Source organism: Cervus canadensis, chromosome 28 (assembly GCF_019320065.1).
Source record: "Cervus canadensis isolate Bull #8, Minnesota chromosome 28, ASM1932006v1, whole genome shotgun sequence".
NCBI lineage: Eukaryota > Metazoa > Chordata > Mammalia > Artiodactyla > Cervidae > Cervus > Cervus canadensis.
The window spans coordinates 15212400-15236502 of record NC_057413.1 but is presented as its reverse complement, the minus strand read 5'-3'; the positions used below and the strand labels follow the sequence as shown (position 1 = coordinate 15236502).

The following is a 24103-nucleotide window of genomic DNA, read 5'->3' as shown; positions in this document are numbered from 1 at the left end:
ACTTTCTCTCCTCACACATCTTTGTCACCCGCGTTAGCCACTCTGATTCATTTATCTCCCTTTATCTGAGCTCATCATGTTTATTGCTATTTAAATTCTTGAAGAGCTGACTCATTTGAAAAGACCCTGATGCTGGGAAAGATTGAGGGCAGGAGGAGAAGGGGACAACAGAGGATGAGACGGTTGGATGGCATCACCGACTCGATGGACATGGGTTTGGGTGGACTCTGGGAGTTGGTGATGGACAGGGAGGCCTGGCGTGCTGTGGTTCATGGGGTCGCAAAGAGTTGGACATGGCTGAGCGACCAAACTGAACTGAAATTCTTGAAAACCCAGCTCTTCTGGAGTTGACATTGATACTGAAATTTTGTCCCCACCCACAAATATTATTCACACAACATTAAAAAAAATTGTTCACCTTTCCTACAGATGTAGAACTGAGCTAGCCACAACATGATGCCTGCTTGTGTACGAAGACAGCAAAATTTCCTGACCATGAGATCATATCCCCAGGATCAAAAATTTTTTTAAATGAATAAGTCTGTATAAAATATGTCAGCCTCCTTCATTTCTTGTTTGTTAGATGACCTCCATAAGCATATGAAACCAGCTTGAGGCCCAAAGATTGAGGGTAATGGGGCTTTGCTAAGTTTGTTGTTTGAAATAAAATAATTGAGAAATTGAGAGATTATATCATTAGGTCTTTTGGTAAAACAAACCCCTCTTCTGAAGGATAGTTTTAAGGGAGATATCTTATCTTACATTTAGTAAGATACTGGTATAACTCTGCTTGTCACAAGTGCCACATACAGCCTTTTCCCATATTAGTGCAAGAGAGATTCCAACAAATTCCATCCTCCATCTGTCTGAGACAATCCATCAACGTCTGCTTGCATTTCCTAATGCATTACAACCCCTTAGTTTCTGTCTTCCCATCTGAACCAAGGATCATTTCCATGTCATTATTCTAGAAGATTCTAAAACAGCATGGCATCTTTTAAGAACAGATTTAAACATTTCCCTCTGTTGAGGTTTAGCCTTCTCTTTCCAGTAATTTTGCACATTCTGCTGTTGCTCACCCAGTTCTATCATCTAACCATCCCTGCATTTGTGCTGTTATAACGTATGCTTCCCAGTGGAGTCAAGTTTCCATCCATTATGGAGCTTTCTCGGAGCCCCTCTGCATGAATTAGATGGGTGGCACTTTTTTGCAGGAAAATGTACATCACGACTTCTGGTTACAACTCATGTTCTTGGATGATTACTCTGTGTATAAAGCAGTTCTTTAGGCTAACTTGATTATGCAACAGCAATACCTTTAAATGGGAAGCCTGATGCTGGACCATGTGAAACGGCATGATTTTTGGTTTTGATTCCTGACTCTTTGTTTCATGACATTTATCCCTTATATCTAATGTAGATAAAATCTTTAACCAAAGGCAACACAGTTGAGTGGAAATAGTCTTACCTATTTTCTTCCAATTTTGCAATGTATTGGGCTCCAAAATTCATGTAACTTCGCCATCGCTTTGTATTTCCTGTGGAAATACTTATTTGAGATGATAACAGCCTTAAACAAGAATAGAACTGATGAATATTTTGCTTTGTGGAGAAAGGTATTATTAGACTTTCTCCTCTAGGCTAAAAAAAGAAATCAAGGTCATCCTAGTCATAGAAGTTTCTCAGAAAGACATTTTTATTATAGCTTTGACTTACTCAATCCAGGAAGCCTATCACTAATAGATACAATTAAAAAGCCCAAAGGATAAACAAGGTGGCTTTTTCCTCAGCCACCTGCTTTCTATTTTTTTGCCCTGCATATCAATAGTCACACTGATTATACTTTCTCTACCATGACTTGGATGGGCTTCCCTGGTGGCCCAATGGTAAAGAATCTGCCTGCCAATGCAGCAGATGCAAGAGACACAGGTTCGATCTCGGGGTAGGGAAGATCCCCTGGAGGAGGACACAGCAATCCACTCCAGTATTCTTGCCTGGGAAGTCCCATGGACTGAGGAGCCTGGTGGGCTACAGTCTCCCACACAACTGAGCATGCATGCATGCACCATGACTTAGAATAGGCCATCTTTTAACTTTGTTTGGATTATCACCTGCTTTAGGATCAGAGGCTCTAGACACTCAGCTTAGATATTCCTTTTTCGTTTCACCCTATGTTAGTTCATAAAAGATTTCCTCTCATTTTGTATTTTTTTTTTTCATTTTGTATTTTTTAAAAAATATTTATTTATTCGACTAAAGGAAATCAGTTCTGAATATTCATTGGAAGGACTGATATTGAAGCTGAAACTCCAATACTTTGGCCACCTGATGTCAAGAACCAACTCATTAGAAAATATTATGATGCTGGGAAAGATTGAAGGCAGGAGGAGAAGGGGATGACAGAGGATGAGATGGTTGGATGTTTTCACCGACTCAATGGACATGAATCTGAGCAAGCTCCGGGAGTTAGTGATGGACAGGGAAGCCTGGCCTGCGGCAGTCAATGGGGTTGCAAAGAGTCGGACACAACTGAGCGACTGAACTGACTGAACTGATTTATTTGGCTGCTCCGGGTTTTAGTTGCAGCATGTGGGATCTAGTTCCCTGACCGGGGAGCACGAACCTGGGCTCCCTGCATTGGGAGTGTGGAATCTTAGCTGCTGGACCACCAGGGAAGTCCCCGTTTTGTATTATTTTCTTCTCTCATTATTTATTTAGTTGGCTTTGCATTTGCTGGCAAGCTTAGCCCTCATCAATAGGGCTAGAGACAGATCCCTTGATCCAGAGCACAGGCAGGAACTCTGATAACAGCACTTTCTGCCCTAGAAGAGGAACCACTGCGTACCCGTTGCAGCCAGGCTCATGGTTGGCCTCCTAACTGGCTGCCAGTAGCCTCCACGGAGCAGACCCTGGTCTTGAAGGAACTGAGCTGGAGCTATCATCCTATTTAAACTAGGGCAGAGAGACCACCATTTGTCTTCCCCTTCAGAGCCAGCAATTTCTCCCCGTAATAAATGACTTCATTTTGCCGCTAGAGTTACAGAGGTTAAATTTACAGCTAAGTGCAATCCTTTACTCGTTACAGCGCCTTCCAGAGAATTCGCTCATTTATTAGCAAAAATATCACTTGGAGTCAGCAATAAAGGTGCGGATGTGCTCATAGAAAATTACTAAGAGTCCAATGTGGAAAAAATATAAATTATTACACCAAAAGTACTTCCACTTTTTTTCTCCTAAATTTAAAATAAAGTCCTAAGACATTTAAGGAGTTTGGTGTCTCCAGGCCCAGTTTCCTCCCAAGAATTAATGCTTGGTTTTCTAATCTTCTTGTACGATACCTGCCTATCCACACTGACCCTATCTGCGGTGGCTTTGAGCTTCACAACTCCCATCCCTGTATCCCCAGCCTAGGTTGTTCTTCCTTAACCAAACACCTATATGTCCAACTGCTCACTGGAGGTTTTCACCCACAAGTCCCACATATGCCTCTCATTTGACATAGTTTAAGCTAATTTTACCAATTATTTTTCAAAAATCAGAAACTCTTCCCCACAATCCTTCTTATTAGCATTACTATTATTTAAAATAATCATGATGGATAAATAAATGTCAACGTATCTAAAGCTTGTCGAGATAACTGGCAAACCATACCAGAGTATGTCTGTCAGGGTGTTTCTGGAGGAGATGGGCATTTGAATGGATAAATCAGGAAAAAAGTAAAGAAGATCCTTCACCCACAGGGGTGGGCATCATCCAATCCACTGAGGGCCTGAGTGGAACAAGGAGGCACAGGAAGTGTGAATTTGGTCTCTCTGAAGCCGGGGCTCCATCGTCTCCTGCCCCCAGACATCGGTACTACTGGTTGTCAGAACTTTGGATTCGACTGAATTATACAGTGGGCTTTCTCGGTTCTTTAGCTTGGAATCTGCAGATGGCAGGACTTCCCAGTTGATTCACGAGACTACAATCCATATATATTCAGGGTTCTCCAGAGAAACTGAACCAATAGGATGTACACATATACACACGTAAGGAGAACGAGAACATGGGAGTTCCTCTGTGCTTTTCTCCTCTCCCCTCGGTCCACAACTAAATGCCTAAATGCTCAAAAACAACAATTGATTTTGTTTCCTTAGCATCTCCAACATCCTTCCCCTCCTGCCTCACTGTAAAAAGTGAAAGTGTTAGTCACTCAGTTGGGTCCAACTCTTTGCCACCCCATGGCCTATAGCCCACCAGGCTCCTCTGTCTGTGGAATTCTCCAGGCACGAATGGTGGGTGCCATTCTCTTTTCCAGGGGATCTTCCTGACCCAGGGATCGAACCTGGGTCTCTCTCATTGCGGGCAGATTCTTTACCGTCTGAGCCCCCAGGGAATCTCTGCCCCATAGCTACTACTCAATTCAGGCCTTCAGCATCTTTTAATTGAACAACTCTAACACTCTGTTATAGACTGAAGGTTTAGGTCTCCCCCAAATTCCCGTGTTTAACTCCTAACTCCCAAGGTGTGTCTCTGTTTGGAGACGGGACCTCTAAGAAAGGAATTAAGGTTGGATGAGGTCATAAGGGTAGGGACCTGATCTGATAGGAGTAGCATCCTTGTAAGAAGAAATACCAGAAACCTCTCATTCTTTTTCTCCAGGCAAGTACGGAGAGAAAGGTCATGTTAGGTCAAAGCAAGAAATCCAGGAAGAGAATCCTCACCAGCAATGGACTCATCCAGCTCCTTATTCTAGGACTTCTAGCCTCCAGAACTATGAAAAAATAAATGTTCTGTTGTTGAAGACACCCAGTTCATGTTATTTTGTAATGGCAGTCCTAGCAGAGTATTACAGTCTCCAAACCAGTCTCCTCCTCCATTGTTACCCTGGTGCCATGTCCAGACGATTGGAAGCACTGTGCCCAGAGTGACTTTTATAAAAATGACATGTTGATCACATTGTTTATTTCCCTAAGAAAAAAGAAAATTATTATTCCTCCATTGCCAGAGTATACACTCAGCCTCCTCTGTGATCTAGTTTTATCCACGACCCTCGCCTCATTCCTACCATCTCCCCTCCCCACACACAATTTCCCTCCATACCAAATAACCCACAGCTCCTGTGTCTTTTTCTGTCTGTCCACTCCTATCCTCTACCCCTCTCTTCTTTACCCTGTCTTCTCCTTCTCACTGGAGCCTGCTCTGACCTTCAACAAGCAAAAAACTGAACATCTCCCATGCTTCATATGACCGTTGTACCTCATTCACACCTCTATTCCAACACTTATCAAATGTCTAGTGGGATTTGTACATGTCTTCCCTACTTGGTCATGTGCTTCATTTACCATTGCATTTCTAGTGCCTAGCACATTGCCTGACATGCAACAGGCACTCAAAGTTTGTTTAATTGGAAGAACAACATGGGTAAAATATCAAGACTTTTGAAGTAGTAGGAATATTTTCCCTCCTACTACTTCAAAAGTAGATGACCTTATTTTATTTCTGTTGACTTTGATCTTGTTAAACCTATCTCATTACTCCAATCCAGCAAGATATGGGGGGGGGGGGGCGGGGGTGGAGATTGGCAGTTAGATCTAATAAAATGGATCCACCAGTCACATATTCTGCACCTTTAGCTAAGTCATTGATTTCATAAAGGGATTAATATGTCCTGGTGAGAGCCCTGAGAAAGGGCATTAAAAATATCCCTCTAAGTTTGAAATCAATTCATTAACTAATTACTTTCAATTTCACCTGCTTACTTATCCACCTAATTCTACTGCCATCCAATGCATTTTAACCTTTTTCCCTAAGCCATATCTGTCTAAGGATAAACCTGGCCACAAGAATGTCCCATCCATTACGTCATGCTTTAATCTGGAAAGTCATTGTTGCTTCTCCTACCCTCTTCCTTACCGTTTATGATACATACCCGTATTTAGCCTGCATACACTTAGGATTGATAAAGCTTACTCTAAACATTTTAAGCATTTTAGACATACTTTGAAATAGAATTTGAGCTCAAATTGTATTATATTTCCACTATTTTTACTACATGTAAAGCTGAGACTTTCAGAACACAGATTCTCAGGGACCCCTTGTATTAGTAGAACATTCCTTCATGATATGCTATTGGCCTCAACTGAAGGATATCAAAGACATGAGACATGAAAGTTATTTTGGTGTATCTTGTATCGATGTTACCAAGGACATTTTCACGGTGTCATAGCATGTCCTCTTTACATGAATCTACAAGAGAAATGTTTCACAGATTTTAGGTTCAGAAAAAGTGTTTCATTTATAGTTTGTCTCTAGTGGATAAATCTTGTAATTAAGCAGGTTCCCTCTTTGCTTTATTCCTCAGAAGTGTAAAAGTCCAATTTGCCGCGCTTCTCTAGCACCTCTCAAGGTGAGAAGATAAATGTGTTTGTGTGTAATCTTATGCCTTGCTTTAATCATTTAGTTTTTCTACCCCAAAAAATTATTTTAAAAATTGAGGCTTCTATTTCACATTTGTGTCAAATGTAGCACGTGAATCGGGGCAAAATAATTTTGTCTCTTTTCACAAATATGAAAATTGATAAAGGGAGACATTTAGGTAAAGTTTTAAGACTTTAATTCAAGGACACCGAGCTTTTATTTTTTAATAATTTTTATTTGTTCATTTATTTTTGGCTGTGCTTGGTCTTTTTCACTGCAGGGGCTTTTCTCTAGTTGTGGTGAGTGCTGGCTTCTCGTTGCGGTGGCTTCTTTGGTTGCAGAGCACAGGCTCACAGGCACACGAGGCTTCAGTAGTTGCGGCCCGTGGGCTCCGTAGTTGTGGCTACCCGGTCTAGAACACAGGCTCACAAGTTGTGGCAAACTGGCCTAGTTGCTCTGTGGCTTGTGGGATCCTCCCAGACCCGGGATCAAATCCACATCCCCTGCCTTGGCAGGCAGACTCTCAAACACTGAGCCACGAGGGAAGTTCCAGAGACCAGGCTTTCAAGATTATCTTGTTGCAAATAAATTCTTGTAATAAATTGTTTTCATGTTCAGGGTATGACTGTATAATGTCAAAACACTTGGGAAGTAAAAATTTCAATTACTTTGGTGCTGCTCCCACTTATTGTCACCGAAAGCAAACATTCATGTGATTGGTGGATCTTTTCCCTCTCTATATAAAAGTTGTAGTGTTGGCCCTGTAAACTGAAAATCTGCCTGCCTTGTATGTAAAAACTGTTCCCAGGAGACACAGGCTCTTAGTTCTACTTTTATGCCAAAGCTCTATCAAGGCCGGAGACTCTGTGCTCTTCCTAGAATCTGTAAGACAAAGGTAATGCTTCCTGGGTTCTACAGATCAATTGAGATAATAAATGTAAAAGCACCTTGAGAAATATGAAGTGCTATGTGATTACCTGGGCTTCCCAGGTGGAACTAGTGGTAAAGAACCCGCCTGCCAATGCAGGAGGCATAAGAGTAAGAGGATTCGATCCCTGGGTCGGGAAGATCTCCTGAAAGAAGGCATGGCAACCCACTCCAGTATTCCTGCCTGAAGAATCCCATGGACAGAGGAGCCTGGCGGGCTATAGCCCATACAGTAGCAAAGAATCAGACAGGACTGAAGCGACTTAGCATGTGATTATCAGAGAATGGCTCTGAGTCAGAAAACACATCATTAACATGGCTACACAATGATACTTCATCTACAAAGCTCCCTGCTTCTTTTCAGTAGAGCAGGTCACAGGAAGCTTCATATCCACCCATGTGCAGGTCCATGAGTTAAAAAAGGGAAGTGCAGAGCCTTAGTATTTTAGCCATAGAAATAAGGAAGTGAGATGGTTTCCTAGAGAACCCCCAGATTTAACCAGCCAACTTCCACTTTTTTGGGGGGGTGGGGGTGGGAATGACTGTGCTTTAGAATATCAAGTTATCTATTTGCTTGCTTATAAAAATAAATTTATTTATATATATAAATTCATAAAATATAAATTTTATTTACTTAAAAATAAAAGTATTATTGTGATAAAATATGCATAACAAAATTTACCATTTTAACTATCTTTGAGTGTACAAAAAATTAGTGGCATTAGGTACAATCCCACTGTTGTGTAACCATTACCACTATCCCTTACCAGAACTTTTTCATCATCCCAAACAGAAACTCTGCACCTGTTAGACTCTGCACCTTCCACTTTGGGAGGCTCCATCTCTTTGGCCATCATGTGGCAATTTTCCCCCCAAGTCCAGGGTTAAACTTCCCTCTGTACAGGCTTCTCATTTCCCCTTCCTTGAAAAGTTGCTTTTCATCCAGGTAATAGGCAATTTTTGTCCTGTGCTATTAATTTTTTAGCATCATAACTTTAAGGGTTTTTTGCCTGCTTTGATGTATTGGACAAAAGTGGGAATGGAGGATCAGAATTCAATTCTTATTCTGGTCCATTTATATGCCCAGCTGGTAAAGGAATCTCATAGTCTTGACTCCCAGCGCCTCGGGTAAGCCTTGCTCCCTCCGTAGTTAGACCCTGCTTTGTCTGAACTACATGTGATCTGGGTCACATGGAGGACAAAGTGAAATGCCATGGGTAAATCAATACAAACCCACTTGAAACACAAGTTCATTTATGAAGGCTAATACATTAAATAGAGACAAATCAATTTCAGGCACAGTCTATTCCTAGAGAATCTGTATTACTAACTCTTGTGTAGCACACACTGGCAGGTGATAGGTACCTATCAAATGTTTGTTGAAACAAATTCATAATAAAATTATTGTAAACAGATTTTATAGTAATATCTAAATTTATGAGAAAGCCAAGAACTATGTTGAAAAAATGATAAAAGAAAAGTGCTTGCTATGAGCTTATTGGTGGCTCAGAAGATAAAGAATCCGCCTGCAATGCAGGAGACCTGGGTTTAATCCCTGGGTTAGGAAGATCCCCTGGAGAAGTGAACTGCTACCCACTCCAGTATTCTTGCCTGGAGAATTCCATGGACAGAGGAACCTGGCAGGCTACAGTACATGGGGTCACAAAGAGGTGAACACGACTGAGTGACTTTCATTTTACTTTACTTCATGAGTTTATTATATGCCAGATAATTGGACTGTCTTCAGTGTTCCTGATTTCACATAATCCTTCCATTAACCCAGAAAAGTAGCACTGTCAATTCTACCCACTTCTTGGAGAGGCTATACAATTTGTTCAAGCTCATGGAGGAGTAGTAAGTGAAGAGGCTAGAATTCAAACTCAGACACAGCTCACTTGAATTCCTGTCTATTTTTCATCTGAGATCACTAAAACTATTCTAAAGTATAAACCCAGAGTATGCCATTCAATCTTTTTTGTGAAATAGCTAGTTGAACTTTGAGCTCTAGTCTGCAATCTGTGAGATGAAAGATGTAGGAAAGTTAGAAAAATAGGTGGTGGATTAGAAAATTCAGAAGTGATCTGAGATACTCTCATATATCCTGCTGGGTCTCTATTCTCAGGCTTGACATATTTCAACTACCCATTCTAGGGAAAAAAATATATTAACATTTAATATTGTTCTCTACCCTATGTTGGTATTTTTCAAGATTTATTTCAGTGTGGCTGAGAAACAACTCACAAATTCTAGGATGAAACAATCCTTGAGAGTCTCTAGAATTTATAATGGAAGATAATTAACAGGACTTCCTGGAACCTGGTCTGTTTCAGAGTAATAACATGGTTGTAATTTAGATACATCAGCTTCAAAAAGAGGCTGGTAATAAAAAATAATATTCGTACAAAAAGTATGGTATAGAAAATGATGCATAAACAATGTTGAGAAATAGATGAGTATAAGTTTTCAAAACATATATGTTTTAGAAACCATTACTTAAAAATGTATTTGACTTCCCTGGTGGTCCAGACGTTAAGAATCTGCTTGTCAATGAGGGGAACATGAGTTCGATCCCTGGTCCAGGAAGACTCCATATGCCGAGGAGCAACTAAGGCTCACAACTATCGAGTCTGAGATTCCTGGAGACTGTGCTCCTCAACAAGAGAATTCACCACAATGGGAAGCCTGCGCACTGCAGCTGGAGAATAGCCCCTGTCTCTGCAACTAGAGAAAGTCCACGTGTGGTAACAAAGACCCAGCATAGCCAATTAGTTAATTAATCAATTAAAAATACATACATTAATTGAATAAACAGAAAACTGTATTAAGTACTTATCACATCATTATGTCATTATCACATCAATTAACAACATCTGGACTTATCTAAAGTAGAAAATATAACATTGAACATAAAATCCTAGAAATTTATTGATGGAAAGATGGCGCATACACTTTGCTTACAAAGTCTTATGCCAAAAGTGAGAGTTATCAGTATGCTTGTGGTTTCATAGCAGGCAAAATATCTACACACAATTTTTTTTTAAATGATCATTGTAAATATTTATAAGGAAATCTTTGTAAATGTGCAGTTAGGATGTGTCAAATATACCCTCTCTTTGGTTGTATTTTCACCTGCAGAAACAAACAAAAAAGGCTCATCAGCTACAGCTATTCTTGAAAAGGTCTCTCATTGTGCTCCACTTACTTTTGCTAAATACTCTTCACAAATTTTTCTTTGAACTTGCAAATTTGAAATTCCTTTTTCTCAGAGGTGAAGTACCTTGATCCATTAAAATTCTGACATTTTAAACACAAATGGAAAACACATTTTTCCATTCATTATAATCCATACTTCCATGTCTACATGGCATGGATTAGAATACTTAAAACACCACAGTCACTACAGCTTTCCACAGCTCAGGAAATTACACACAATCACCACGAACAAGGCACCATGGAAAATCACGGTGGCTGCAATGATGTGGCCCACTCTCTCCCATCACCATTAGAAACAAATAGAAACAACACACACACACACACACACACACACACACACTCTCTTCAAAGAATAAAAAGGAAGTGCCAAACTGCCAGAGAGAGAGAACTTCACACGGAGTATTAAAAACATAACTTAAGGAACCAGAGACTCAGAGGAGCAGCAGACACCAAATGAGATCCTAGTCTCTGGAATATTTTTTATCATACAATAGGAGATGTAATCTTTGCTATGCAAGACTATTGCTGTAACTGAGATCCCGCACATAGTTGCATATATTATGAAAGAGGAGCCAGAAAAACTCCACCTCCCACTAGAGGACACAACAGAGAAGTTTTTCACCAGCATACAGATCCGGTGCATAAAAAAGTCTTACGAGAAACCAAAATGCTAAAACTCCCCACATGTGGATAGTGAGCCCATATTTCTACTACTTGTCTTAGTCATTTCGGACTGGAGGAAACGGTGCTTATTTCCCAATGCTTCCAGCCTGTTGTTCTAGAGGAAAAAGAAAAAAAAGCAATACTGGCAGTTGTAAATCAGCCAACAAGCATTGAAAAGTCCCAAGTAGATGGCTGGGCCATGGATACTACACTGAGTTAAGGAGTAGACTGAAACACAGCTAAAGAAAGACATTATAAGTTGGAAGAGAGACCAAGGGAAATATCCTAGAATGAAACAGGAAGACAGAGATAAAATACAGGGAAGAGAAACTGGTTCAGAGGCAAGAATGAGAAGGGCAATCAAACATTAAATAATTTTCATGAAAAAAGTACAAGCATGCCTCATTTTATTGTGCTTTGTTGTGCTTTCCAGATCCTTTGGGTTTTTTTTTTTTTTTTTTGCACATTGAAGGTTTGTGGTAACCCTGCGTTGAGCATTTGCTCATTTTGTTTCTCTGGGTCACATGTTAATAATTCTTGCAATCTATCACACACTCCACCAGCAAAAAGATGATGACTTGCTGAAGGTTCAGATAATGATTAGCATTTTTTTTAGCAAAAAAGTATTTTTAAATTAAGGTATATACATTGCTTTTTTTAAGACCTAATGCTATTTCACTTAAAAGACTACAGTATAGTATAAACATAACTTTTATATGCAATGGGAAACCAAAAATTCATTTGACTCACTTTATTGAAATATTCAGTTTATTGTGGTCTGAAACTGAACCCGCAGTGCCTTTAGGGTATGCTTGTATAAGGAGAAAATGTGAGAGTCAATTTATATACATAAATTATATATTTATAAATTCACAAATATATTTTATATATAATTACATAATAAATACATGCTTATAAGCTCTGAGAATGAAAGCATTGATCAACAAATCAATCATCAATCAAGTCCTCAAGATAAATACAAATAAGTCCAGACACAACATTGCAAAACTGGTAAAAAAAAAAAGAGGTATCAATGCACTCAGAGAGAACGGTAGAAATACACACTCGTGCACACAAAAATGAATGACAAGAGAAATAGTAAATTTCTCAGCAGAAATACACATGAAGAGATTATATAATAATATTATCTAAGTACTCAGGGAAAATAACTCAGAATTCTATACTCAGTTTAACTATCATTCAAGAATGAGGGCAATAGAGATACATTTTAAACCTATAACGGTTTTGAGAATCTGCCATTCAACAAATTTTAGTAGGAAAGAAATGCTATTCGAGGGAAGGATCAGGATTCAAATAGCAAGGGTAGGCAAAGCAATTGCTATGCCATGAGAAATGTAAATAAGCAGACTCTAAGTAAACTATGAATGTTAAACATGAAGGTAGGACTTCTACTACCTGATTTTAAGACTTACTCTAAAACTAGGATAATCAAAACAGAATGAGATTCATGTTAAAACAAGACAACCAGATCCATGGAATAAAATAAAAAAGTCCAGGGAAAGACCCACTCTTATACAACATTTGATTTTTGACCAAGGCATCAAAACAATTTAATAGGAAAAGAGAAGTCTTTACCACAAATGGTACTGGAATAGTTTGTTACCTCTATGAAAACAAAAATGAGCAGAAATTAATGCAATGGAAGACAAAGACATTACAGAGATGAGGAACATAGAGATCTTGAATACACAACAGAAGTCAAGAGAGAAGATAAAATGCTTCCATGGATCTATATGTGTCATGTTTAATCATGAGAAAATATTAGAAACAACTTTATGCCAATGAATTTGAACTTATAAAATTGAAAATTATTTAAAAAAACATAAAATATCAAAATTGGTTCAAGAAGAGGAAATCTGAACTTACCTATAACCGTTTTAAAAATTGTCAGTGAACATATATACTCACAAAAACAGGCATCAGAGCCAAATGATTTCATAGTGACTTTTTACTTAGGTAAAAAGAAAAAAGATAAGCTCTATGTTTCACAAATTATTCCAAAATTGAAGAACATGAGCAAGTTCCCCACTTAATTTTATGAAACGAATATTGCCTTTATAGCAATATTAGCAAAGAATAGTGTTTGAAAAAAAGAAAACTAGAGCTTAATCTTATTTATTAACATAGACTCCCAAAACTCTAATGAAATATTTAAAAAACTTAATCTACTGCTGTATTTTAAAAGGTAATATTTCATGAATAGATATGGTATACCCAAAGGGTACACGAGCCATTTAACACTAGAAAAATCCATTGAAGTTACTTAACAGAATAACAAGTAAAGGGCAGAAATTATCAGATCTTTTTAATGATTTCAGGAAAACAATTACTAAAATTCTAGATTTTTTTCATGATAAACAACTTAGCATATTAGGAATGGACTGGCCCTTCCTTAACAGAATAAAGGATATCTTAAAAAAAAAAAAAAAAAGTAAAAAAAAAAAAATTATAGCTAACATCATACATAGTGGTGAAATGTCAGAAACTTTTATTTTGACTGATAGAAAAAAAATAATGAGGTCCTGATTTCACAGTTTCTTTTCAGAAGTCTCCTGGAAATCCTGCATCAAACCATGAAAAAAAAAAAAGATAAAGGGCATGGAACTTGATCTTGGCATCTACTATGGTTAACACAAGAGTATGAAGGCCTTTAGGGAAGGAAGTGTCTTTGTTTAGATTTTCTTACTAAAAGACTAGTGGAGAGGTGAGGGGTTGAGTCAACAGGAGCCAAGGCAATGAAATAAACTCAGTGCCTCTGTGTTTTAAAGAGAGAATATTTGGATCTGAGAAAATGAGGCTGAAAAGAAGGGAGAGGAAAAGATTGCAATACTGCTAGAAGCCAAAGCCCGTATTTATCATAAATAGAAACTGGGGCCCAAGTTTTCTTAACATTGCCTAACAAAGATATTTGAACTTTTATGAATGTGTCTCTGTCGTGACAAAATGTTCAGTAAAGACCTGTACATGTGGTAATGGCTTCTGGGAGTGTTGCTTCTTTTTTTTTTAAGGGACTGAAGGCTTACTGTAGTCCATGGGGTCACAAAGAGTAGGACACAACTGAGTGACTGAATTCCTTATCTAGTTCAACATGATGGAGAGCAGGAAAGTCATAACAACAGAGATTCTCAGATCTAAATAACTTAGCAGTAAAAGTAGCACAGAACCAGAGAAGACAATGATAACTTAAGTCCTATGAGAAGTCACAGGAATTTGGTGCATTGGGGCTTCCCAGGCAGTGCTAGTGATAAAGAACTTGCTTGTCAATGCAGGAGGCTTAAGAGAAGAGGGTTCAATCCCTGGGTCGGGAAGATCCCTCAGAGAAGGGCATGGCAAACTCTATGGTAACTCTATTTTTAGCTTTTTAAGGAACCTCTCTACTGCTTTTCATTGTGGCTGTACTAAATTACTTTCCCACCAACAGTGTAGAAGGGTTCCCCTTTCTCCACACCCTCTCCAGCATTTATTATTTGTAGCCTTTTTAATCATGGCCATTCTGACCAGTGTGAGATGGTAACTCATTGTGATTTTGACTTGCATTACTCTAATAATTCATGATACTGAGCATCTTTTCATTCATGTACCTGTTGGCCATCTTTATGTCTAAAGACAAAGTTCTTATTTTCTCTCATGCTTTTGAAATATTTAATATGAGTAGAAAGTTGTCCAGAGACTATGGACTACGAAAAAAGGAAACAAGTTCCTCCATGATTCTAATTTCTAAGTGCCTAAATATTTTATGCTAAAATACCTGTTTGGTAAAACTAATGTCAAAGTATAAATTAGTTATCTTAAAAACTGAATCCCACAGTAATTATTTAGCTTGAACATAGAATAACTTGAGGATATTAATATGAAGTACAAACAGTTCTCATTATAGTCAGAAGAGACTATTACTCTTTGGTTGCTATATTTAGCATTCAAATCATAATTATATAAAATTAGATTATAACAGTAGAAGCAACAGCTCTAGTCATATCAACTTTGGCAATATAAATATTCTGGAGGGACTTCTCTGGCAGGCCAGTGGTTAAAACTCTACACTTCCAATGCAGGGTGCAGGGGTTCAATTCTTGGTGGGGGACCTATGATTCCACATGCCATGCAGTACAACCAATAAATAAGTAAAATAAAATAAAACTTAAAAAAATATTCTGGAGTTACAATTAAGTCTTCATATGAACGGCTTTTTAAACTATTGCCAAAATATGAGGGACATTCTGGTTTCATAACATTTCCTCAGTTCAGTCAGTTCTGTCGCTCAGTCATGTCCGACTCTTTGCGACCCCACGAATCGCAGCACGCCTGCGTGGCCGTGAGGCGCTACCCCTCGCCGGAGGTCGGGCGGCGACGAGAGCGCCAGGCTGCGATGGCGCAGGAGCGGCGGAGAGGAACTACCTCAGGCCTGAGGTCAGGGGCGGCGGCCCAGACGCCCCGGCGCAGGAGGGCCGAGAAGAGCTACTCCACATTCAAGGTCGGGGGGGCGGCCACGAGGAGATACCCCTCGTCCAAGGTAAGGAGCAGCGGCTGCGCTTTGCTGGAGCAGCGGTAAAGAGATACCCCACGTCCAAGGTAAGAGAAACCCAAGTAAGACTAGGTGTTTCGAGAGGGCATCAAAGGGCAGACATACTGAAACCATAATCACAGAAAACTAGCCAATCTGATCATAGGACCACAGTCTTGTCTAACTCAATGAAATGAAACCATGCCGTGTGGGGCCACCCAAGACAGATGGGTCATGGTGGAGACGTCTGACAGAATGTGGTCCCATGGAGAAGGGAATGGCAAACCACTTCAGTACTCTTGCTTTGAGAACCCCATGAACAGTATGAGAAGCCAAAATGATAGGATACTGAAAGAGGAACTCCCCAGGTCCGTAGGTGCCCAAGATGCTACTGGAGATCAGTGGAGAAATAACTCCAGAAAGAATGAAGGGATGGAGCCAAAGCAAAAACCGTACCCAGTTGTGGATGTGACTGGTGATAGAAGCAAGGTCTGATGCGGTAAAGAGCAATATTGTATAGGAACCTGGAATGTTAGGTCCATGAATCAAGGCAAATTGGAAGTGGTCAAACAGGAGATGGCAAGAGTGAATGTCGACATTCTAGGAATCAGCGAACTAAAATGGACTGGAATAGGTGAATTTAACTCAGATGACCATTATATTTACTACTGTGTGCAGGAATCCCTTAGAAGAAATGGAGTAGCCATCATGGTCAACAAAAGAGTCCAAAATGCAGTACTTGGATGCAATCTCAAAAACGACAGGATGATCTCTGTTCATTTCCAAGGCAAACCATTCAATATCATGGTAATCCAAGCCTATGCCCCAACCAGTAATGCTGAAGAAGCTGAAGTTAACGGTTCTATGAAGACCTACAAGACCTTTTAGAACTAACACCCAAAAAAGATGTCCTTTTCATTATCGGGGACTGGAATGCAAAAGTAGGAAGTCAAGACACAGCTGGAGTAATAGGCAAATTTGGCCTTGGAGTATGGAATGAAGCAGGGCAAAGGCTAATAGAGTTTTGCCAAGAGAACGCGCTAGTCATAGCGAACACCCTCTTCCAACAACACAAGAGAAAACTCTACACATGGACATCACCAGATAGTCAACACCGAAATCAGATTGATTATGTTCTTTGCAGTCAAAGATGGAGACCCTCTATACAGTCATCAAAAACAAGACCAGGAGCGGACTGTGGCTCAGATCATGAACTCCTTATTGCCAAATTCAGACTTAAATTGAAGAAAGCAGGGAAAACCACTAGACCATTCAGGTATGACCTAAATCCAATCCCTTATGACTATACAGTGGAAGTGAGAAATAGATTTAAGGGACCAGATCTGATAGACAGAGTGCCTGATGAACTATGGACGGAGGTCATGACATTGTACAGGAGACAGGGATCAAGACCATCCCATGGAAAAGAAATGCAAAAAGGCAAAATGGTTGTCTGAGGAGGCCTTACAAATAGCTGTGAAAAGAAGAGAAGCGAAAAGCAAAGGAGAAAAGGAAAGGTATTCTCATTTGAATGCAGAGTTCCAAAGAATAGCAAGGAGAGATAAGAAAGCCTTCCTCAACGATAACATTTCCTATTACTTGTGAAATATGATCACCTTGTAATATAACTATCAGGCACTTTTCTGTTTATACTTTAACTTCTCTGCTAAGCTTGCATTGTTTTAATTTTTTTTTTGCAACAAACAGTATTGCTACATCAATAAGTCCATTGCTTTTTACATTTTTTTTACAATGTAAAATAGAATATTAGTCTGTTAGCCAAGACTTCTTGGTATGTTGTTGCAGCTTATTCCAGAACATTCCTAATACAGCTGGGAAAGAATTTCTCACATTAAAGGCAACTAATAGAAGTTATCTCACTCCTTCTATCACAGATAAACCATTCATTTAGTCACGGTTTCTGTACTAAAGTCCTTTCCAATAAAAATGGACATTTCATGCAGCAGGGATTCACATAGACTAAATACCTATGACAATCAAGGAAGTTAATTTTATATAAATGTTTTTAGGATGAACAAGCAGTCAGAACTTTCTTCTAGTGTAAATATTTTAGGAATTTGTTTGCTCTTTCATCTCTTATGCATTAAGTCAACTGAGTAGCATAATAAAGACTTCCCAGACCCCAATCACTCATAGCGAATGATAATCTTAATGTTGTTATATGCTTCTGACTCTAAATCAGTGTTCATGATGGATGAAAATTACAAATATTAATTCAAATTTCAATAAATTCACCATTGCCACCAAAACTATGTGCTTTTCCTACTTTTCCATGGGATTATCCTGGCAAGAACACTGGAATGATTTGCCAGTTCCTCCTCCAGGGGATCTTCCCAACCCAGGGCTCGAACCTGTGTCTCCTCTGTCTCCTGAATTGGCAGGCAGATTCTTTACCACTGAGCCACCTGGGAAGTCCAGGACTTTGCCTCCTGGTTTTTCCCAATCCTATTCCCTACCACTTTTGCTTGGATGCCCTTCGGTTGACACTGCAGTTTCTAGTCTTTATCTAAGACCAGTAATCATGGTGTCATACAATTCACTTCACGTCTGCCTTCCTCCTTAGTGGAGCAGGCAAACAACAACATCTCTCCCGGAACTGGGACAGACAACCCTTTCAAAATAACTGCATGAATCATGCCTACTTCATATCCTGATCAAATCTAGGTTCACTTCCAACAGTCGACTAACAATAACCAGAAAATACATGCAGACTAGCTCCATGATGATCTCTCCTGTTAACTGTTTCAATCTCAGAGAAGTTAAATTCCATGTCAGTGAAAAAAAGACAATTTTAAAACAAGCCACTTAAATCTGTTCTGTAAGCGTCATCTACTCAGAACTTATAGAAGACCTCAGAAATATGTAAAAATAGAAAGTCTAATGAGTATTTTAAGATTCAACGTCTGTTAACTATGTCTTTCTCTCAAGATGTAAGCTCTTTCACCTTGCTTGGATAGAAGTAAAGTATAAGTAATCATATCTTGGATTTTCCAATGGTTATTCCTTTTCTCGGTTTGGGGATTCATATAATAGAAAACTAAAACTGAAGTAAAAGGAAGAATGTTGACTACCAATATAATTACTGTGATTGTATATTAAAATCTATCCCTGATTTTCCTGCCAAAAAAATACATGAGGTGTATAACAGGATGTGTTATGTAACCCTCATTGTCTGATTGAAGGAATAAAAGGAAGCACACTGATTCGTAAGAAGAAAATATTTTCCTGGTTCTAAACTCCAAAAGAAAACTTTTACAGATCCATCTTCAAAGAGATTTTGAACCATATATGGAAAAATATCTTCAACAGTCATTGGATAATTTCTTAGTAAACTTTCATAGGTCTCATTTTTAAAAACAACTTGATGAGAATATTTTCACAACAGTACATTTATACTGGATTCATAAGGAAGGCTTGAACTAAGGCAAAAACAATAAAGAGAAAGGAATGAATAGGAATTAGTAGTGACTATATGGAATTAAGGATTTGAAAAAGGAGACACTGCAATTACTCTTCCTCTGTTCTGCCCTTCAACACTGACCTTCCTCCAGCCCATATTCTTTCTCAAGGCCAGTGTTATTCAAATTGTGGTCTATGGACCAACCTGTCAGACTGCACACCATCACAGGTATACAAGGAGGTCAGTTCTGAAGCTGAGTCAATATTTAAAACTTTTATAGCAATTTGACAGAATTATTTTATGAATGGTGAATCTAATAATTTAAAATTCAAGCTTGGGTACTTCCCTGGTGGTCCAGTGGCTAAGACTCTGCCCTCCCAATGCAGGGGGCCCAGGTTCGAGCCCTGGTCAAGGAACTAGATCCTACAAGCTGCAACTAAGAATTCACATGCAGCAACTAAAGATCCCATGTGCTGAGTCTAAGACCCAGAGCAGCGAAAGAAGTAAAATTAATTAATTAAAATAAAAAAATAAAAATCAAGCCTATTGTTTTGGTGCTTTTTTTTTAACTTTTATTTTTCTAGTAATTAATTGCTCTGTGTTTTATAAAAGTAAGATCTTGCAATGGCTTGAAACTTAAAAAACACAAAACTCATCCTTTACCACAGTTGGAAATATTTACTCTAGACCTCTGTTCCTCCAACTTCAGTGGCCATATACCATTCTCATGAGTCTGCCATATCTGTACATTAACTTTACCATTTATTCAATAACTTTCTTTAAAGAAAATCACATTTTTATCTAAATAAATTTATATTTAACTGATACTATATCAACAACACCAAAAGCACTGTATTCCTTTGCAAATAGAAAATAACTATAAAAGCAAGTGCTATGAAAACAAAGGAATGCAACTAAAAAAAATGATATTCAAGTAGTACTGACAAAGCAGATTGGTTTGTAAAAGTACATCTAAAAATAAGAAAAAATGTTTCTTCATTTTTATTAATTGAAAATGAATATTCAGTTCAACATTGCTTCGTTTAAGAGAAAGATGAGCTATACAAAAGGTATTTAATGGCCTTCTCAGGAAAGATTGGATACTAAGAATTAATTCCTAATCAAAACAATGTAGATATTCACGCAACACATTTTATTTTTCCCAGTGGCTTCTTGAAGTGAACTCCCACATCTTCTGAATGGGTCAGGTTATTAGTAAAACCCAGAATAGTGATTTTCAAAGCACTTCTTTACCCTGAATCATTGCCATCTGGTTTGAGGAAATATTTATGAAAACCTTTATCACATGGCCTCCTCATAATTTTGAACATGTTTTCAGCAAGTCCTTGAGATGAAATTTCTGAAAAAAATACAAGTTTTTCCATAAGTATTGTTAACAGAATGAATATAAGTATCAGAATTTGTTCTTAGGATGCTGACTTTATCCTTCATTATCCATGGAAAATGTAACATCCACCAAATATTATACTCTTAATATGGGCCTGACTCTTTGCTAACTGGCCAGAAAGATATAGATATAGATACAGATTTGGCATTTATATATTAAAAAATCTCAGTGTATAGATTATATATAATGCAGTTTTACATATTACATGTAGATATATGAAATGAGCTTTTATATATGTGTTAAATTATATTTTATAACATATATACATGTGTGATATGTGTAAAATCTAATTTAATTTTCTTTGAGTAGAAACTCTGGGCTCAAAGAGATGTGGTGACCTCATTCATTCAACAAATATTTGTTGACTATTTGCTGTGTACCAGGCATCATTTCAGGCATTGAAATCAGAGAGATGAACAGACTAGGCACAGTCTGGTTGTTTGTGTCCTAGTGAAGGTTGTTGGAGAAGGAAATGGCAACCCACTCCAGTGTTCTTGCCTGGAGAGTCCCAGGGATGGTGGAGCCTGGTGGGCTGCCGTCTATGGGGTCGCACAGAGTCGGACACGACTGAAGTGACTTAGCAGCAGCAGCAGTGATGGTTGATAAAAGAAAGGAGAACAAATAAGATAATATCTGACAGTGATGAGCTATGTAGAAAGTAAGTTATATAGGAGAGATGTGTTAGTGGCTGAGGAAGTCTTAACTGAGAATGGGACATTTGAGGTGAGATCTGAGTGATGAGAAGCAGCCATGTGAAGCCTGGAAAGGAGCATTCCAGGCAGAAGAAACCGTTCCTACAAAGTCTGTAAGACAAGAACAAGCCAGGCATATTCGGGGAAAGCAATGAATGTGTGGCTGGAATCTACTGAGCAATGGGGAACATTATATTCAGCATTACACAAGTCCTTGTGTCTGTGGTCAAGAGTCTGGAAGTTATTCTCTGCAATGGAAAACATTTGAAAGTTTTAATTAGGAGCGACATAATCTGATTTTATTTCAAAAGAAAGTTAGTTACTTGAGAAGAGATACTAAGTCCTGCGTTTGCTTGTCTTTGTCACAATACTTACCCCGGAGCCTTGAACCTTGTCAGTGCTCAATTAATATTTGTTATACATTCCAGTTACTTACATTAGTTATCCTCCAGCTCAGCTCTCACCTCCAGTGGCAAACCGTCTTTTGGCAATAACCAAAATTATGATGTAATTACATTAAATTGCATCCAAATATATGGATTATTCCAACCCTTTCCCACTGAAATCTAGATGTGCTGGTTCACTCATGAAACTACCCCTTTATCAAAGTTCCATTAATCTCCTGGAGGTACCATTGTGCTCATTAACTAAATGCATGGTAGGCACAGAAGCTACTTTGGATTTCACTTAATAAACCACAGCAGTTTAAGGTAATTACTCATATCTTATGAAAAGAAGCCAATATGCAGCCAGTTGAAACTGCCAGAGATCTGTGGGTGGAAGAACCCATAAAGTGAGGGGGATTGGGAAGAGGAGCCTGAGTCCCTTTGCCAAAGTTTTCAAGTGGAACAATTATTTAGCCTAAAAAAAGACTGAACTGACTTTTAAAAAACTTTAAAAAGCCACTTCAAATGTTTGCAGAATACTTACAAAATGTTCAAATGCCCAATTTACTGCCTAGATTTAGCTTTTTAAAACAAATTTTTGTTGCCCAGATTCTTGTGATTTACCTTTCAGAATTACAAGTAGTGCTTTATGCCATTTGTGATGGCAAAGAAATAAATGATAAAGTGTATGGCTTTCTACCTAGTAATTGTTGTGTGGATTATCATTTGTATTTATTTTAACTCTGTACACTTACACATTCCTTAGGATACCTAAAAAGGCTTTCCAGAAAGGAATGGAGTTAGACTACTTTTATTCATGTGCTACTCAATGTATAGGCCAGTTAGTATAGTAGATAATCAGGGAAATTGTACATACTTCTATATTGTTACACAGAAAAAATAACGTGTAGAATACTGATTACCACGGTGGTGGTGATTTAGTTGCTAAGTCATGTCCGACTCTTGTAACCCCATGGACTATAGCCTGCCAGGCTCTTCTGTCCATGGGATTTCCCAGGCAAGAATACTGGAGTGGGTTGCCATTTCCTTCTCCAATTAATTACCATAAAATGAGTTTATTCCACAACTTCCAAAGTTATGATAATTAAAGAAACAAACCAATTTTTAGATATTCAGATTCTATAACTCATATAATCTGAAGGTCAGGTAATGTGTTCCCCTCATCTGAAAATGACTATCTATTAACCTCTTTGGATAAGGAAATGGCAACCCAATCCAGTACTCTTGCCTGGAAAATCCCATGGACAGAGGAGCCTGGCAGGCTATAGTCCATGGGGTTACAAGAGTCGGACATGACGTAGTGACTAAGCCGTTAACTTCTTAGGTTAATAAGCTACTCAGTGTAGGGAAAGATGATCAATGTTTACTCTACCTTCACTGTACTCAGATACTTTTTATCTAAGTCTCTTATTTAAACCTTCACAACACACTTCTAAGGTGAATGCAATCCTCACTTTGCAGATAAGAAAGATGAGTTTTCAACATATAAGTAATTTGTGGATGTGTGCTTGACTGAGTCCAACTCTTTGCGGCCTCATGGACCATATAGCCCGCCAGGCTCCTCTGTCCGTGGAATTTTCCAGGCAAGAATACTGGAGTGGGTTGCCATTTCCTCCACCAGGGGATCTTCCTGAACCAGGGATCAAACCCATGTCTCCTGCATTGGCAGGCAGATTCTTTACCACTGCACCACCTGGGAAGCCCCATAAGTAACTCATCCAAGAGCAAACCAAAGAGCAAACTAAAGAAGCCTTGGGTTAGTGTTTAAAGACAAGTCTGTTTCCCCCAACATCCAAGGTATGTCACTTCAACAGAGTCTTTCAATTAAACAAATAACCCCCTCCCAGAAGAAATACAATCAAAACATGTTTCTACCATAATCAAAACATTCCTATTCTCTACCAAAATATGACCAGTCATTTGAAAATATCTTTTTTTCCTTTTTCTTGAAAAAAAGTTACTAAGGTTTTTTTTTAGTAACTTTTTAATTACTCCACTTTTTAAATCTCCACTAGTTGCCTCATTTCACTGCACTCAGACCATGTGTTGAGGAATGGCCTATTTAAGGTGAGATTCTGACAAGGACCTGTAAGACACTAGTGGCTCTCACAAAGATTTTATGGTGAGGGGGGGAAGACAGGCAGACAGACACCTGTAACATAAGGGCTTTCTATTCACAGAGTAATACAGAATCACAGAGAGGTGACCTAAAAACCAGACTGGTGTGAGGAAGTCCTCCCCAAAGAGGGAAGCCTATTCTGATTTCTCAAGGAAAGGGTTAGTCAGGAGAAGAATTGGAGAAAGGGGATAACAGGAAGCTAGGAAATCATACCAGGAGCACAAATGTGAAACAGCATGGTATCTTCTGGAAACTGAAAATATTCTAGTTCTGCTGCTGTATAGAATATAGAGAGGTTGGATGCAAAGAAGGAAGCAGGGGTGGTGACAAAT

The 24103-nt window shown here is 38.7% G+C and overlaps 1 non-coding gene across 1 annotated transcript; it reads left to right on the top strand.

The window, feature by feature from the left end:
* Window positions 1-19488: 19488 nt before the first annotated feature.
* TRNAG-CCC lies at window positions 19489-19561 on the top strand. The gene has a single exon. It is a non-coding gene; the product is annotated as a tRNA-Gly (tRNA).
* The last annotated feature ends 4542 nt before the right edge of the window (window positions 19562-24103 follow it).